The sequence below is a fragment of the Protopterus annectens genome, chromosome 10.part0, assembly GCF_019279795.1.
Source record: "Protopterus annectens isolate FY-2018-M chromosome 10.part0, PAN1.0, whole genome shotgun sequence".
NCBI lineage: Eukaryota > Metazoa > Chordata > Ceratodontiformes > Protopteridae > Protopterus > Protopterus annectens.
The window spans coordinates 1,240,299,907-1,240,318,668 of record NC_056744.1 but is presented as its reverse complement, the minus strand read 5'-3'; the positions used below and the strand labels follow the sequence as shown (position 1 = coordinate 1,240,318,668).

Below are 18,762 nucleotides of genomic sequence, written 5' to 3'. Positions count from 1 at the left end.
CAATATACCAAAACAGTCATTCTCATAATAAGTGTCCCAAGTAATATCTAAGCTGTCGCTTGCTAAAAATATATAATTTGATAGTTGACTCCAGGCATCAGCTTCTCTCTCATATAACCAATTAGTACATCTGTCATTCGCATATAATCTTTTAAACAGGTTATCTGATGAGTTTGTAGTAATCATTGATAACCCCAAGTTTTTCCATTTTGTGTCTAAATGCCTTATATACCGAAATAAGGTTTCCTGTTAAATATCTATGTGAGACACTGTACATGTTCAAATGGTTTAATCTTTCATATCCATGGATGCCTGTAGTATATTTCTGCTGTACACTTTCAATTTACTCATGCTAGTTTTCTTATAAGGTTTCGATATTATTGTTCCATATTCTAGTTTGTGTCTAGTGTAACTTGCAAACAAGGAACTTATCATTTCTGACTTTTCATACTTTATAGCTCTCTTTAAGCAGTCTGAGGTTTTATAGTTACATTTTCACTGAGAATTTTAACTTTGCACATTCCTGGGGTTACTACATTCAACCCAGATTCTACTGAAGGTGTACTATAAAGGCCAACTTCCAAACATTTTCACTGAGAATTTTGACTTTGTACATAACCTGGGGTCACTACATTCTACCAGAACCGGATCCAGCAGTAGGTGACTGGGGCCCAAAAAAAGGGAAAAATTACAAAAATATATATATTTATTTATTTATGCAATAATTTTTTATGAATTCTGATAATGATTCGACATTTTCTGAAGCGTTGCATGCAATGTGCATGGTTCAGTTAGGTTGTCATGGGCATTGGTGGGTTGGCTTGGCTTCTTCCACTCTTTAAGGAGTATGGGGGCACATTTCTTCAAGTGTTGTCCCCCCCCCCACCGACATCAGACTAAGCACCACTAAGCTGGTGCATTGGTCTGCCTTCAGTTGGCTCAGCAGCAGGTTGGAGGTGCAGGTGCTCTTTATTTTACTGAGATGCAGGTTTAATGTTATCTGTTAAACCACGCTTTATTTAACTGCTGTGAATCTTGAAGTGAGTCCTGCTCCTGACTAGCGAGTCGTGACTGCTCTTCTCCTACAGTGTAAAAAGTGCCACTGTGCCAGCCAGGTTGCCTGCAGCATCCATCAAATTGTTGAATTTGCGCAGGTGAACAGAATGGATGTCTGGATGTTACGAACAAAACGAGGACTTAGTAAGGACCTTAAGGTAAGTCACACTCAGTCACTGTAAGTAGTGGAGAGCAGTGAACTATGGGCTGGCAATTGGCCAGTTTATCATCATTTGTGTGTGTGTGTGTGTGTGTGTGTGTGTGTGTGTGTGTGTGTGTGTGTATGAAAGAATGAATGGTCAAAACAGTGTAAGAAACTTCTCTGTGTGGAAGATTTTCAGTCCATATATTTCTAGTTAATCACTGTATATTAATCAGATCAGACAAGAGTAGTAGAAGTAGCAAAATTAAACTCGTCTTAAGTCAAAAGAAAACAAAACAAAAAATAATAATAGAAAATATATAATTGTACAGCATTACTAAGTATTCGAAAGTAATCCAAGTAAGGCAGGCAGCCTGTTTCCAGTCGAAAATCCTTTATTAAGTACACAGACAAGCGATCCAAGTAAAACAAAAATAGAGTAATAATTTCCTCACAAGCTTTCTAAATATTATATATACTTTTTATCAGGCATGGGAGTGGTTTATTGTGCTGTAAAACAAAGTGTTATTGGTACACATGTTAAATTCACATCCCTTCCCCTATCAGTGTGACATTCGAGCTGGTCCTGGCCTACTTAGTGGCTGTCATAATAATATAACCCATATACATTAAATAAAATTTATAATAATGTGGTTCCTATTATTTAACCAGATTATTAAATAGATTACAAAAACTGCTAGCTCCAAACTGGAAAACCAGGAATACTCCTCAAAAAAACACATAGAGCACTGCTGTCACTGCCAAGTTTTCTTTATTAACACATTCTGGTACCTCGGCCCCACCGGCCTTCAATGGAATAAATACATACAAATCAAGCAGCTTTTTATACTCTTATCACCATACTCTATTAACCAATAAATTCATTAATCAGTTAGAAAACATTAATTAACTTTGTTTAAACATACTTCATTATAAAACAGAGATGTGCCCCTCACACAATATACACTTGCACTTCACCATTAACAAAATAACAAAAGTGAACTATAAACCATATTAATTCATGAAAAAAATATGTACATCTCTCACAGTGCATTACCAAAAATCTTATAACAAATTCATTTATTTAATAATTTCATCAATTTATTTATTTATTTTAAACACTGATAAAGACATACACGTTTCATAAAAAAATAGATCGCAACTACCCTAAGCCCTATTATGTTAAATAATGTCTTAAATGTTCTCTTTTGTAAACATGTTTTATTTATAGATATGCTGTAATGCATCTCCTTAATATTTTATTTCATTGATCTATATGTAGAATATAGTGCAATGAAATCCTAGTCATTCCCTAAATAGCAAATAAATACTAAATACCCCACTCTATTTCTAAATTTAAACCTTTCGGGAACAAAGTGCCAAAATAAATTATTAATTTTGATTCCAACTGAACTAGTTTCCTTTTAAATTCAACGCCCCCCAAATTTTGTTCATCATATGGCTTTGCCAGTACACTAAAGAAAGAACTATCTATATGACCTCCATGTGTACTGCAAAAGTGCTGTGCCACTGGACTATCCAGTCTCTTATTTCTAACATCTCCTAGATGTTCTAAAATTCTGAGTTTCACCTTTCTCTTTGTCTGTCCCACATGCCATTTACATGGTGTGCATCCACATCCAATGATGTAGACCACACCACATGAATTACAATTAAACTCATTTTTTACAAAGATTTTCTTCCCATTGATGGTCCATCCATCCACATTTTTTATTTTTCCACACACTTTGCAACCCCCACATGGAAATACACCCTTCCTTTTTGCTACCTCAGTTTTATTTCTCATCCTTAATAATTCTCTCAAATTGTTAAATCTCCCATATTAAAAAACAACCTTCTCAGGGAACAAATTCCCTACTACTTCATCACTACAAATGATAGGCCAAAGATCACTGATCAACTTTCTGAGTACCCCAGAAAAAGGGGAAAATTTACTAACAAAAAACAGGGGTTCAGCTTTCAATTCATCCAAGTCATTGTTCTTAATAACTTTCCTGCCTTGAACTAACTTTCCATTTGGTCTCCTGACTTCCCTTTTATTTTCCAATCTTTCTAGGGCCTCATTAATACATTCCATGCTGTAACCACTCTTTAATAACCTATCTTTGACCAATGCAAACTCCATCTCTAAAATCATTTCATCAGAGGTATTAGTTTGTATTCTTTTGAATTCCCCATATGGAAGTGACTTGATGGATGTCTGGACGTTACGAACGAAACGAAGACTTAGTAAGGACCTTAAGGTAAGTCACACTCAGTTACTGTAAGTAGTGGAGAGCAGTGAACTCTGGGCTGGCAATTGGCCAGTTTATCATCATGTGTGTGTGTGTGTGTGTGTGTGTGTGTGTGTGTGTGTGTGTGTGTGCGCGCGCGTGTATGAAAGAATGAATGGTCAAAACAGTGTAAGAAACTTCTGTGTGGAATATTTTCAGTCCATATATTTCTAGTTAATCACTGTATATTAATCAGATCAGACAAGAGTAGTAGAAGTAGTGAACTTAAACTCGTCTTAAGTCAAAACAAAACAAAAAATAATAATAGAAAATATATAATTTTTATAATAGAAAATATATAATTGTACAGCATTACTAAGTATTCGAAAGTAATCCAGATAAGGCAGGTAGCCTGTTTCCAGTCGAAAATCCTTTATTAAGTACACAGACAAGCGATCCAAATAAAACAAAAATAGAGTAATCATTTCCTCACAAGCTTTCTAAATATATATATATATATATATATATATATATATATATACTTTTTATCAGACATGGTAGTGATTTATTGTGCTGTAAAACAAAGTGTTATTGGTACACATGTTAAATTCACATCCCTTCCCCCATCAGTGTGACATTCAAGCTGGTCCTGCCCTACTTAGTGGCTGTCATAATAATATAACCCTTATATACGTTAAATAAAATTTGCAATAATGTGGTTCCTATTATTTAATCAGATTATTAAGTAGATTATTAAGTCTGTAATTTTATCCAAGACAATATACTACTTGGCTGGAAATATTTCAACCTTAGTTCATTTGACAATCAAAAATATATATAAATATATACATATACATTTTGCATGTAAAAATCAATTTCTATTTTCATAACTTATTGTTAACAAATATAACTTTCATCCTTCCTTTATTATGTAGGAAGGTGACACCTTGCGGCTTGGAGATTTTGTCACTTACCTCATTCAAACACCCCCCTTCCTGAAGTTTACCTCTTCCCATAGCTGCACTTCAACCACTTTCTTAGATATGCAGATTTACAAGGACACCAAAAATAACAGAATCACCACTGATATATTCAGAAAACCAATGAGAGTTAACTTGTTACTCCACAGTAAAAGTCTACATCCTACAAAAACCAAGTATAATGTAGTGAAGTCCCAAGGCTATAGATTAGCTAGAATTACTACAGAGATAGAACCATTTTTGAGAAATCTGAACAACTTAGAGAATGATTTTCAAGTGAGAGACTATGAAAGTCAGATGTTAAAAAACATCCTGGAACCCATTATAGAACTGAAAAGGACTGAAGCACCTTCACTCAACCTTCCCAGTAGAAAAATGTTAAGTAATTCCACAGAGAATAACAAATGCAAAAATAGCTGCATCCTGACATACACTTTGGATTATCACATTATCAAAACTATTATTGAAGAAAACTGGGACATTGTCACAGGAAACCCTTTTCTGATTAACATCTTAGGTGAAGCCCCATCATTTGTTTGTAGGAAGGCCAGGAACATTAGAAGTTTTGTTGAATTTAAACCTAGACCATATGAGAAAAGCATTAAAAGATGTGAAACTAATTGTACATTTTGTATATTTATACAGCAAGGTGATATTTTTTATTGCCCTTATTTAAAGAAAATCATTAAAACCAGTGCAGGGGGTGACTGTAACACTACAAAAGTAATTTACAGGGCACAGTGCAATGAATGTGATGCATTCTATGTGGGCAAGACTGTAAATAAACTCAAGCATAGGATTTCATGTCATCTGTCAGGAATCCGCTCTGGATGTAAAAATAATGCACTACCCAGACGCCTTTCTCTTCATAAAAGACACACAGGTTTTAAATTCCAGATCCTGGATCGCATAGACATGGGTGATCTTGAAGGAGACATCCCGAATATTCTGGAGAAATATGAACTCATGTGGCAATTAAAGCTGAACTCTTTTAGGAAGCCTGGACTAAACTACTACTGTTCAATTAAAAGTGCACTGGAACTTAGAAAATTGCCACATTGTTTACATGATTAATTGTATTTTATTTTATTTTATTCTACCAGTTGGTTTTAAATACCGTTTTAAATCAGTTGTACTTTAAGTGTATATTTTGTTTCCATCATCATACATACATTTTTTTCTTATTTTTATTTATTTAATTTTTTTTTTCTGGTTCTTTTTTCCACTTTATTCAAAATGATGTGTAATAACTGTACTAACTAATTATACAATTATATATATTTTTATAGATTGTTTTTAGGGTTCTTGTACACAGACCTGAAGAAGTATAGAAGGACGAAAGCGATCTTTGTTAACAATAAGTTATGAAAATAGAAATTGATTTTTACATGCAAAATGTATATGTATATATTTATATATATTTTTGATTGCCAAATGAACTAAGGTTGATATATTTCCAGCCATGTAGTATATTGTCTTGGATAAAATCACAGACTTAATAATCTACTTAATAATCTGGTTAAATAATAGGTGCCACATTATTATAAATTTTATTTAATGTAAATAAGGGTTATATTATTATGACAGCCACTAAGTAGGGCAGGACCAGCTCGAATGTCACACTGATGAGGGAAGGGATGTGAATTTAACATGTGTACCAATAACACTTTGTTTTACAGCACAATAAATCACTCCCATGCCTGATAAAAAGTATATATATATATATATATATATATATATATATAGATACACACACACACACACACATATATATATATATATATATATATATATATATTTATAAATATTTAGAAAGCTTGTGAGGAAATTATTACTCTATTTTTGTTTTACTTGGATCGCTTGTCTGTGTACTTAATAAAGGATTTTCAACAGGAAACAGGCTGCCTGCATTACTTGGATTACTTTCGAATACTTAGTAATGCTGTACAATTGTATATTTTCTATTATAAAATTATATATTTTCTATTATTATTTTTTGTTTTGTTTTGTTTTGGCTTAAGACGAGTTTAAGTTCGCTACTTCTACTACTCTTGTCTGATCTGATTAATATACAGAGACTAACTAGAAATATATGGACTCAAAATCTTCCACACAGAGAAATTTCTTACACTGTTTTGTTTTTGGACCCACTACACTTGTTTAGTGGGTTGTTTTGAGACTTCGGGGATACCACGGAGACTACTTGTTTTAAATAATGAATGGTCAATACAGAGTGAGTGAAGGGTTGCCTGCAAGAGAGCACATGGAAACTGTCCTGGCTTTTAGGAGTTCCCTACTTTCTTAATAGCAATATACATTTGAGTTTCAGACTTCAGATGCTTTGGGAAAAAAACATAGTAACACTAATCCTGTAATTCTAGCAATTTTCTAATTTAATAAGAGCAATATTTAAAGTTTGTCTCCATTTTTGGGCCTTTGTCCTGCCATTATTTTACACATTGTCCAGATTTCTTGCACTAAGAGGTTGAGATGTATGAGAGCATACCTGTCCTGTCCTGATTTTGACCCAAGTCTTATCTCTGCCTTAATTCATCATAAGACTGATGGCTGTCGGAGAAAAGATGACGAATTACAATAAATAATGACAACTGAGTTAGAATTACAATAAATAATGACAGTTGAGTTATAGGCTGCTTTTCCTACAGAATAGTCTATGTTAATTCACATTCTGTTATTCTGTCACTGGGTCAACAACAGTAATAACACTAATGTTTTAAGAGTGTCCAGTGTCAACAATTCTCTCTGATTATTTCTGCATTTAAAATATTCCTTTTCCTCCTCCTTCTACTAGTTTTTAATATTCATTCATATTACTTTTTTAATACTCATTCATGTGATATTTTAAATGATGATTTATATGGATTATGTGTTTTATGTTGATTTCATCAGCGTTCTTACTTTGAGAATTCTTTTGTTCTATGCACTGTTTTTAATTTTTCATACATTTTTAACTGGGGTGGAGCATTTCTGCTTAATTGTGGTTTAGCATTGGGAGTTTCCATTTTTTGTTTTCCAGCTTGGTATTTCCCTAGGTTAATTTGGCTTATGCAATTAATCGATTAATTTTATTTAGTATTGTGATTGGGTGATGCACCCACCTTGTAACATATTTAATACATTTGGTACTGGATACTTCATTTCCAATGAAGTCCCAAGCGCTAAACTCTTTGTGCCATTTATTTTTTGGTAATAAATTATTAGACACTGCTGGGTTGTGTCTGGCCTTTTATCAAGTTTTATATTTGGTTATTTTTTTTCTTGGCTGATACTTTGGTGGTTATTTCTGTATTTGGCCTTGATTCTTTTTGAGATTTGTTCCTGATTAGTTGAGAGCTATGGTGTTGAGTAAAATATTTTTGTGGTAACGTATCATGCGATTATTTCTTTACCATACATTAACAGCATACCTCTCATCCACTTAGATCAAGAAATCTGGACATAGCCATCAGTAATGGGGGTCAAAAGGCCCAAAAGTAGGGCAAATTTAAAATATTGCTCTTAAAAACTTAGAAAGTATATAGAATAATAGGTTTTGGAATAGCATTAATTTTATGAAGAGTATGAAGTCTGAAACTCAAATGTCTGTCATTATTTCCTAACTTAGATCTTCAATGATTTGCCACTGAGGTAGAAAACTACACTGTTATGAAAAAATGGACCAAAATATGAGGCAAAAATCTAGACAGTCTGCAAAAATCTGTAAATTTGAAAGGTATAATTACCAGACATTTTTGAGAGTTGGAGGAAATAATGATATCCTATTTTTTTGTTTTGTGCAGTTGTGCTAAGAAGAGGTGTCATATTTTACTTGAGAAAAGTGTATGTTAATTCGCATTCTCTTCGTCTGTCAGTGGGTCAACAACTTACCAATACTAATGTTTTAAGAGTGTCCATTGTCTCCGATGTTTTCTGATTATTTCTGCATTTGTTACTGATTTTTGTAACATTTGTCCCTGATTGGTTGAGAGCTATGGTGTAGAGTAAAAGCCCATTTTTGACCAATATTTGTGTGGTAGTATGTCATGTGATTACTTATTTACCATTACTAGACATTATTGAGAGTTGGGAGAAATTATGACATTCTACTTTTTTGTCTTGTGCAGTTGTGCTAAGAGGTTGAGAGAAATATCATATACCTCTGTTAGCTGTTAGTTTGGATAGAATGTCCAGATTTTTGCCCCATATTTTTGGTCTGTGTTCCTCATATCTGGCAAATCACTAAGGATATAATACTAATAAACAATAAGGCTGTACAGACTTTCCATATTCTTCAGAAAATGCATGCTAATAAAACAAATCCTGTTATAAGGGAGCAATTTGTCTTTATTTTCGGGCCTTTGCCCCCTACCCCCCATTATTTTAGACTTTGTCCAGACCTCTTGTGCTAAGAGGTTGAGAGGTATGCAGTAGTGAATTATTATACAGAAGGACCATAACAGTTTTTTATACTCCTTCGAAATTCTGCCACATTATGCCAGTCAGGATAAAGGCTGTCCCTCTTAATCCATCCTAAAGTGTGTTTTTTATTTTTATTTATTTATTTTTGAGATAAGGTGGTGAATTAATTTATATTTAAATAGTGACAGTAATTAGTTATAGACATCATAAAATGTATATGAATTCACTTTTCTTATTGTGGCTCAGGTTAATAGTGCTAGCATTTTAAGTGTCCCTAACTGTCCCTAATTGTTTTAGGTGATTGGCTGATAACTTTTGGGGAATAGGTGGCAAATTATACTAAGTGATGACATGGCCCTATTACAGTTAAAAGATTTCAGTTACTTCAGAAAATGTATATTGATTTACTATTTTTATTCTGTCAGTGTTTCAAATTAATTGTAGTAATATTTTAAAAGTGTTTGTCCCTTATAATTTCTGGATTTGTCTCTGATTTGTTGAGAAGTGAGCTATGGATGGTGACTGGCTGATGACATTTGGAGAAAAGGCGGTGAATGAATTGCACTCTGTAAACATAAATTTATTTATTATTCTGTCAATGCCTCAAGTTAATAGTAGTAATATTGTGTCCCTGATTGTCTGGACTGCTGCATAATTATTTCTGGATTTGTCCCCAATTTGTTGAAATTGATGTTTTATGGTAATTGGAGTGAGACAGCCATATAATGGGATGTGATAGGGGTACGATGAGGTTGTGATGGGGGGGGGGCAGTCCAGTGTCCTGCCTATGGCAAATTATGAGCCAAAGAACCAAGCCACCAGACGTAAATCCAACTATATTTAATGCAAAATCTGTTAAAATCCAATACAAAGAATAAACAAAATAGAAAAATGAGTGCTTTCATTTAGCAAATGCATAAACTTTAGCAGATGTGTGTATTACATTTAAAACTGCGTTTAAAACCAAGCCTTTAGGTTGATAAGGGTATTCAGGATGTTACACATATGTCCTCGCATACAGTGTAGGGTATAAAGGTAACGTCTGGACGTACCATCCCTAGAATACCATTTTCAATCGTCGGGCTGGTAACTCGGCATGTAAAAATCCACTACCAAACATTAGCGGACCGGAGTTCCGCTGTGGCGACCCCCAACTGGGATAAGCCGAAATACACAACAAGTCTGAACTCTCACTTCGTTTGCAGGTTTAAGCAAACCATCTTTCAGATAAGTTCCCCATTGGGGTTTTGCTCTTGTCTTCTTTCCTTTGTTTTGTGGCTTGTGGGGTTCATGTCATCCAGAAAGGGTAAATGCCAGTGTAGGAGACAGATTCCCTATAAAGACTGTCTCGAGCAGTCATTATTTTGTCTAGGTACTTTCCATGACCATACCTCCTGTTCTGTTTGCCAGGCATTTGTCCTGAAGACTCTGCATAGTTTGCTTTCCTCTTTGGCCATATATTTAGAAAACCGACATCTTGAGTTTTTGGCAAAAGACTGAATGGAAGGAATTTCCTGCTCCAAGGGTCAGCCATCTATGAAGAAGGTGGACAAGAAAGCTAGGTCTGATTCTTTGGCTGTGTTGCCACAGCTGGACATCTCTCTTGAGACTAGTGATAGCCTGGAAAACCATCCAGTTCCTTTGTTGGATTCCTCTGCCGTGACCGACTCAGAGGCCGTTTAAATCTGGCTTCATGTATGTCCCTGGAGGCCTTGCAGACGTCTGCGTTGGATGTTCATGGGAAACCACGGCTGATTATTACTGAAGGGCCTAGGGGTGTTCCTCAGATTTTGATTACTGAGGAGGGTGCCAACTACCATTATAGAGTCTATGGGGTCTGAGCCTTCTAAATGTTATTAGGCTGACGTCCGCTTAAAGAAGAAACAAATAAATTAAACATGTTTCTCCTGCTCCTAAGGACCCACAGAGTGAATGGCCAAATTCCACTTAGGGTTTCCTTAATGCCGTTATAGCTTTGATGCCTCCTCAAGGAGTTTCTGTTCCAGCTCCCCTTTGGTCTTCTACTCCTGTTAAGAGGCCTAGGGAACAAGATTCCTCTTAGGAGGAGGAGGATTTGGATGAGGAATCCCTTGTCTTTTCTACCCAGATTTCTTTTCCCTTACACTATAGTTTTGAGGAGGAGAAGTCCACTAGTCCTGATTCTCCTTTTGAGGGGAAGACTTCTGCTCCCTCTTTGTTAGGGACTTATTTTCAGGTGATACACTATTCTATTAAATTCAGTTATGAGGGAGCAGATGCTTCTTCTAGGGCTGCAGCCTTTGGTACTGTGATGAGGAGATATTCCTGTCTTCAGCTTCAGCCTTTGTATGATGATGTTAAGGCTAAGTTGATGGATGCTGCTCTGGAAAAGAAACATTTGTTTGGTGCTGCTGCTGCAGATTTGTTTAAGTCCCAACAGGAAAAGTGTAAGGCCTTGCAAGATCTAAAACATATCTTTGTTTCTCTTGTACATAAATTCCAAAGGAATTGCCTAATATGCCGGGCTTTGTTCATAGGCAGTCTCACCCTCCCTATAGAGATAAGAAGGGTGGTAGAAGGGCTCCCCCTGCTAAGGCGACCCAGACTCCTTCAGCTCTGAAATCTACTTTTCTTGACAAACCACATGCTGTCTGACTGTCCAGTTCTTCTCAGCCACATTCCTCTTCCTCTTCGCCTTTCCCTTCGTGTTTGGTTAAAGATTTCTCAAGATTCCTGGGTTCTTTCCATCATTCGCCAAGAGTCTTACATGGCCTGGAAATCCCTTTCCCCTTTCATGGGCATTCCTTAACCCCCTCAGGAACAGTCAGCCTTTTTTTCCAGAGGTGCTTCAGAATCTCTTGACTCAGGGAACTATTCATGAAGTTCCAGTCTTTCAAAGGAGGAAGGGGTTTTATTCCAGAATGTTCTTGGTCACCAGGAAAGAGGCCACTTGCAGACTCACTCTGGATCTCTCAACTAAACACCTTTCTGAAGGTTCCTTCCTTTTGGATGTTCTCCCTTCAGACTTTATTTTTTCTGTTGCTTCCTCAGGCTTTTCTAGTTTCTCTGGACCTCAAGGATGCTCATCTTCATATCCCTATTCATCCCCTTTTCAGGAAGCTTTTACTTTCCTCTGTTGCTTCTTGGCATATATATATATATATATATATATATATATATATATATATATATATATATATATATATAATGTGTATAAATTGAAACCCAAAGCCTACAGTGTCGAACACCTGGACCACCACCCGACTCCCACTTGCAGATGTCATGTTAGCACTCATTCCTGGATCTGCAGTGGTAGGGAGTTTTGATGCTGAAAGTTTTTCAGCCTTGTGGGTTTCAACATTTTGGCCTTTCAGTGTAAAGATATCAGGATTCTGATCCTGAATTTTCTGGTCTTTAGTAATGTGATAGTACAGTCAACCCCCGAAATTCATGAGGGTTACATTCCTAGAGCACCCGCAAATTGTGAAAAGCCGTGAATTTTCGATCCAATCAAAAAAAAGCCTATAATTGTCTATTTTTATAGTTTAAACCCTAAATATGCCCCCAAACACTTTAATTTCATTTTAAACTCAGCTTAATACATTACCCGTGCTGTACTGCTATGTCTCCCGCAGTGTAAGAATGTAAAATACCAGTGTTACCCCTATACTGTACTGTAATTTATGCAAGCAAGTTTTCTTTGGTATGCGCTGTCGTTTTCTTTGGTATAAGCAGGGTAAATGCAGTAATAATTTAACTGTAAAAAGTATGGGTACTCACCAATATGATGAAGGTATGTACTGTAATACCTACTGTATTGACGTATCTTCTGACTGGTCTGTTTCTGGTGGGAATTTCATGCTGGCTTTTGTTGATAGGCTGAAGGAACATTGTGATGGAAAGTTGCTGTTGTTGTTTCTTCATGGTGGTGAGGAGGGTTTTATACGTCTGAATGGCAGCATCTGTGCCATTAGTAACTTTGAGAGCATGAACAATATAGGGATCCCATGCTTCAATCATCCCTTGCAACTCCTTCACTGTCCTAATAATCTGGGACAGATGTTCCAATGTCAGGCCCTGCTCCTCCTCCTCCTGATCTGGATCTGTCGCTTCTTCCTCCTCTTCGCTGGCAGACTTCGTTAACTGCAAAAAATCCTCATCCGTCATGGGTTCAGAGTGGGCATTAATAAGGTTGTTGACCTCATCTTGAATAATGTTGTCAAAACCTTCACCACCAAGTATCTTTGCCAGTTTCACGGCTTTGTTGACAGCCTCATGCTGAATTTCTTCAGGTGAGAAGCCCTTGTAGTCATGGACACACTCTAGCCACAGCTTCTTCCAGCATGCGTTGAGGGTTTCTTTTTTCATCTCCTTAAGAGCATGGATGACTGACATGCACGTTGCAATTGTAAAGTTACACCAGTAACCCTTTAATGTAAAATTCCCGTCCGTGTCCATTGCATCCAGAAGGTGTTGGAGAGAATTCTGGGTATAAAGAGCCTTGAAAGCACTGATCATGCCTTGGTCCATAGGTTGGATGAGGGAGGTGGTATTGGCAGGGAGGAATTCAATCTGGGCTCCCTTGTAATACAAATTCAAAGGGTGGCCACCAGTATCATCCATAATGAGCAACACCTTGAAGTCCATTCCTAAGTCGTGGAGGTATTCCTTGGCTTGAGGGATGAAGCACTGGTGAAATCAGTTTGAAGCTAGGACTTTGGTAATCCAGGCCTTAGGGTTGTGCATCCAGTGAATAGGCAGCAGGTTTTTGTTTTTGAGGGCCTTAGGTTTCACTGATTTGTAGATGAGGCCTGGCTTCATCGTGTAACCAGCAGCATTGCCACACATAACGAGCGCCACTATGTCCTTGCATGCCTTAAACCCTGGAGCTTTGGCTTCGTCCTTCATGATGTAAGTTCTGTATGGCATCTTCTTCTAGAACAAGGCAGTCTCATCCATGTTAAAAACTTGTTCACACTTGTATCCCTTATCCTGTATGATGTACCTGAAGGTCTCGGGGTACTTCTCAGTGGCTTCTTTGTTGGCAGATGCTGCTTCTCCATGTAGAGAAATACTTTTAATGTTGAATCTTTTCCGAAGACGATCAAGCCGTCCCTTACCGGCTTAAAATCTTCAGGCTCCAGTGCTGTTGATGGTCCTGGTTGTGGTTCTCCTTCTGCATAGTCTCCTGTATTGAACTGCTGGTACAGTACGGATGATGTTACTGTCCAAGGGGATGTTGTTATTCCTGCAGCTGGTGATCCACAATGCCAAGGCAGATTTCATCCTGACGATATTCTTATTTCTTACCGTCGTTACCTTTTTGGCACTATCAAAGAAACTTACTGATATGGTACTCCTGATCACTGCCTCATTCTTCTTTATGTAGCATACAGTGCTTTCATTGATGCCATAATGGCGTACTACTGCAGCATAACGTTTTAGTTCCTGGAGAAAATCCAGTAGTTGAACCTCCTCCTGGAGTGTCTTAAACTTCCTCTGGTGCTTAGGTTCATTGCCAGAAGCCTTAGAAGGTGCAGGGTGTTTGGGTGGCATCTTAGTGCTTTAAGAAGAACTAAATGAAAAACATGGGGGCACTCAGTGAAACAGTTGAGATAGCTTCACCCAGTAAACTGTTATGATGTGGGAATGCTGAACTACATCTGTCAGAGATGTGTCACAGGGCAGCAGCTAATCAGCAGCAAGGAGAAATGAATAACGCTCTCGGGTTGGCTACTTTGAAACCTCCCGCCTCTGAGTACACCATCCCAAGCCATGTTTTCCTCTATGGCTGCTTTGTGTTGTCTCTACAGTACAGGTACTAAAAAACATATGCAGTACATAGTGTATTATATTTTATATGGAAATTTAGCTGAATTTGTACATTAATATTTTTCTCACTGTTTATCTTCTCTTCACCTGACTTTTCTTCTACGAAAGGCAAAGGCAGTGCATGTCAATGACATTCTTCTGGTTTTGGCTTTGACAAGTCTTTAACTTTTAATCCAGTACTGTAATTTCTGATGTTAAGTTGTCTCTCTCACCTTCATTCTTGCTGGTTGGGTTCGGAGCCGACTCTCGGCTCTGACTCCGCCATTTTATAAATCTCGAGAGCTACTTACTGGCTCGAGGCCTCCTTATATCCCACAATGCCTGGCACTAGACCCCCAGATCTCGTTTGCTGCTTCAGCTACGAGGTTGCGCTTCACTGGCTCAGGTCGTTTTAATCTTTTGTATTTTTAGTAGTTAAACTTTTAGTGTATACTTTTCAAATTTTTTGTTAAGTCAGAGTAGTACTGTAGACTAGTCTTAGTTTCCCTGTGTTTTCTGACCCTTAGGAAACTCGTTTTTACCTAGAGAGTCCCCCACCCCCATCTCCCTAATTAGGCCATTTAAGTTAGAGTAGGAAGTAGTGTTTAGCCTTTGTAGTCTAAGATCATAGTCTCTTAGTTTTTGTTAGTATAGTTAGATTACATTTTTTGTGTGAAGGTGTGGGACTAGTGTGTGTGTGTGTGTGTGTGTGTGTGTTTTTTTTGCACTAGTCTAAAATTCATCCATCTTTATTCCTTATCTATAACATGTCAAAGGATACCAAGGTATCGGGGTTCAAGAAGTGTGACTCGTGCTGTTAGAAAATGTCTCTATGACAGATGGTCACACTTCTTGTGTTTATTGTTTGGGTTCCCTACACCTGCAGGACTCTTGCTCGGTATGTCATGCCTTTATTCCGAGAGTCCTGCAGGAGCATAGGAACAAGTTAATTCTCAGGGGGTTACTAAAACCCGAGGAGTCTCCAGCAAAGTCTCAGCCAGTGAAAACCCCTAAGCCCACCAAGCCGTCAGCTCCCAGTACGGAGCCGCCGCCAGGTGGAGCGTCTGCTTCAATTTTGGTTCCAGACGGAACCGAAGTATCAAAATCTCTCTCGGCTCCGACCTTGGTGTTGGAGCCATCAGGGAGCCATAAGTGATCCAGGTCGCCATCCCTGGAGTCGATTTGCTCGGCTCCGGGATCATCTTTGCTACAGTCTGAACAGAGCCATATGTCCCACTCTTCTCGGTCCTCGAGGCTGTCCAATCATGACTTGGAGAGAGTGGTTAGTAGACTCCTCAAATCACAGGCCCTGGCTAAAATGTTAACTAGCCCTCCTCATCAGGCTGTGGCTGCTCCTTTTTCTGAAGTAGTTCCTCTTCCGACTCCTCCTGTCAAGTTCGGAGCCGGAGCTTGTTGGGGCTTGGATCCTGGAAATGTCGGCAACGATGCTTCCCCTTTCAGCTCCTTCATTAGCTCCGATTTCTTCAATGGTTCCGTCCTTGGAGGGATCTGGGCGCCGAGACTCCCTCGTCGGCTCCGGGGGCGAGTGGCATCGGACCCTTGTCTGACCCTGTTCTCCCTCTCGGTGCTTCGGTGCAGGTAAGCTCGGCTCCTACATCGGCCTCGGAGCCGTCCCTTTCGGTGCCGTAGAGGATTCCCGTCTCCTCGGAGCAGGGGCTCTCTTCTCTGCCAGACAGGGGCGCCTTCGAGGTCATGAGGATCGTGCTGACTTCTGAGTCTGCACCTCGATCAGCCCCTTCAGCTCCTCCCCCCAGGGTGCCTGCTTCAGTCTCTGCCCCTCCTTCCGACCCCAAGCGAGGGGATCAAACACTCCAGGTCACCCCACTGGGTGTATCTTCCACTTCCGAGGCCTCCCCTGAGATTTCAGAGGAGCCCCCTCGAAAGAGGAAATGTAAGAGGAAACATGTTGACTCCCCAGAATCGGTCACGTCAGATACTGACTTGGAGGATTCGGAAGGGTCCCCAAGATCCCCTTCTGAAGATGTCTCTTTCTCAGACATCCTTGAGATCCTTAAGCAGAGGGGGAACTGGTCTGCCCTTAACCCTTCTGAGGACGAGTTGGTATACCTGGATGCGTTTGGTTCTTGCCCCTTCACCTCCTGGGTGTCTCCGCCTTTCGATCCATTAATGGAAGTGGTGGCTCGGAAGGCACGGTCAGCTCCGGACACAATGGAACCAACCCCTCGCAGGCCCACTAAGTTTATTACGGCCCCCCCTAGATAAACAGATGTTCTTCGTCTTCCATTGCTGCAGTCCTGACTATTGGGTATAGTCCGCGTCCCAGTCGGCCCGAATACCAGAGGGTACTCGCATGACCGGCGTCATATCCTCAGTCTTTTTGCCGCATGGTCCGATGCAGAAGCAGTTTTGCGAGTGCAGGTTGGCGTGAAATACTTGTTTCAGACCGAAACAGAGTTGGCTAAGTACCCGTTGGGAATTTTGGTTTTTCTTGCCTCAGTATTTTACCGTATGTCAGAAAAGGTGAATAACTGTATTTCTTGTGGGAAACAGTTACCTCATAGGGATTATCATACCTTGTGTATACCTTGTTTAGGGCCTGAGCACGGCGTTGTTGGTTGCCGCTCTTGTGCTAGGTTTAACAAACGCACTATTAAGAGGAGGTTAGACTGTGCCAGGTTAGTGTTTGGGAAGCGTTGCAATTATAAAATGCCGCCGGATGCTCCGACGCCTCCAAGAAGCGCAACTATAAAACAGTGATCGATACGGTTGAGGAACCGGCAGTCCCGGACCTCGGTTCTTTAGAACTCAGTGGAGCCGGAGGTTTTGCCAGGAGTTTCCATGGAGTCCCAGGCAGAAACTATACTCTTTCAGGATTTGCCTTCTCAGGAGGTAGGCCAGGCTGAGGGGGCTTCTCAGGTGACTGTTCTTCCCTCTCTTCCCAAGGTAGTTAGGGCCTCTCCTTCTGTTGCCAAAACTTCTATGAGAGGTAGGCCTACTTCAGCTTCAGTGGGGGTTTCTCCTACCATTTCAGGTTCTGTACCTAAGAAACATATGCTTAAGATGGCAGAAGATTTGATTACTATGATTAGGGGTTCTATGCCCCCGCCTGATAAGAGGCCTAGGGTGGAACCGGAGTTTGATTGTTTTGAACAGTGTTCTGAGGCTTCAGAATCTTCTGTGGAAGATTTGCAGGAGTATCCTACCTATTCTGATTCTGATGTGGATGATTCCACTCCTACAGCGTCTCCACCTGAGGATTTCTCATTTTCAGAGACTTTGCATTCCATGAGGGAGCACTTTAAATGGGAAGGCCAGGATTACTCTGACTCTAGGAAAAGGCTTGAGTTCTTGTTTTACCCCAGCATAGGCCTTTAGCTATTCCTCCTGTGTTGAATGTGGTGGAAGATGTTTTTGCAGAGGCTTCCCTGAACCCTGACTCTTTGCCTCCTGCTCCTGTTAAGCCTGATAGGTATTATAGGGTGCCCAGCTCATAAATATTTGTTTAAGAGTCCTAGACCCAGAAACTATTTCTCAGGGGCCTAAGGGTGTAAAAGCTTCTGTGGTTAAAAATCCTGTCCCCACTGATAAAGAGGCGAGGGCTTTGGATAGGTGGGGAAAGAAAGTGTACACTTCTTCCACTTTAGCCATGAGAGCTTTAAATTGTCAGTTTCACATGTTAAAATATCAGAATTACCTTCTTTCACAATTGAAATCTAAGGTGGATGCTTTGGCGGAAGGTATTGAGTGTAAAGAGTTGCTGGATTTGGTTCATGTGTCTGAACAAGTGGGTAAGCATTCTTTGCAATGTGGTTTTGATGCTGTACAGGCCTCCTCGAGGGTGGCTGCTACCAGCTCTGTTCTTCGCAGGCATGCCTGGTTGAAGGATCAGAATTTAGCTGAGCATGTTAAGACAAGGATTTTGGATGCTCCTTTACAGTCTGATGTGTTGTTTGGTTCGCCTGTGGAAGCTGTTTTAAAGAAAATGGAGGACAAAGCTAAGTCTATGCAAACTGTTAAAGATTTTTGCAGGTGCAGCCACCGAAGTTTAGTAGAAATTGGCCTGCTAAGGACATATCCTGCTTATGATTCTCAGTCTAGGGGTAGGTCTAGGCGTGGTAGGGGCAGCGCTCAAAGTTCTTTTAGGCCTAGAACAGGCAGT

General features: G+C 39.2%; 1 protein-coding gene across 1 annotated transcript in view; it reads left to right on the top strand.

Moving 5' to 3' along the window:
• Window positions 1–18,762, top strand: part of CC2D1B (coiled-coil and C2 domain containing 1B) — a 2,494,855-nt gene that overhangs the window by 1,403,897 nt on the left and 1,072,196 nt on the right. The window lies entirely within an intron of this gene.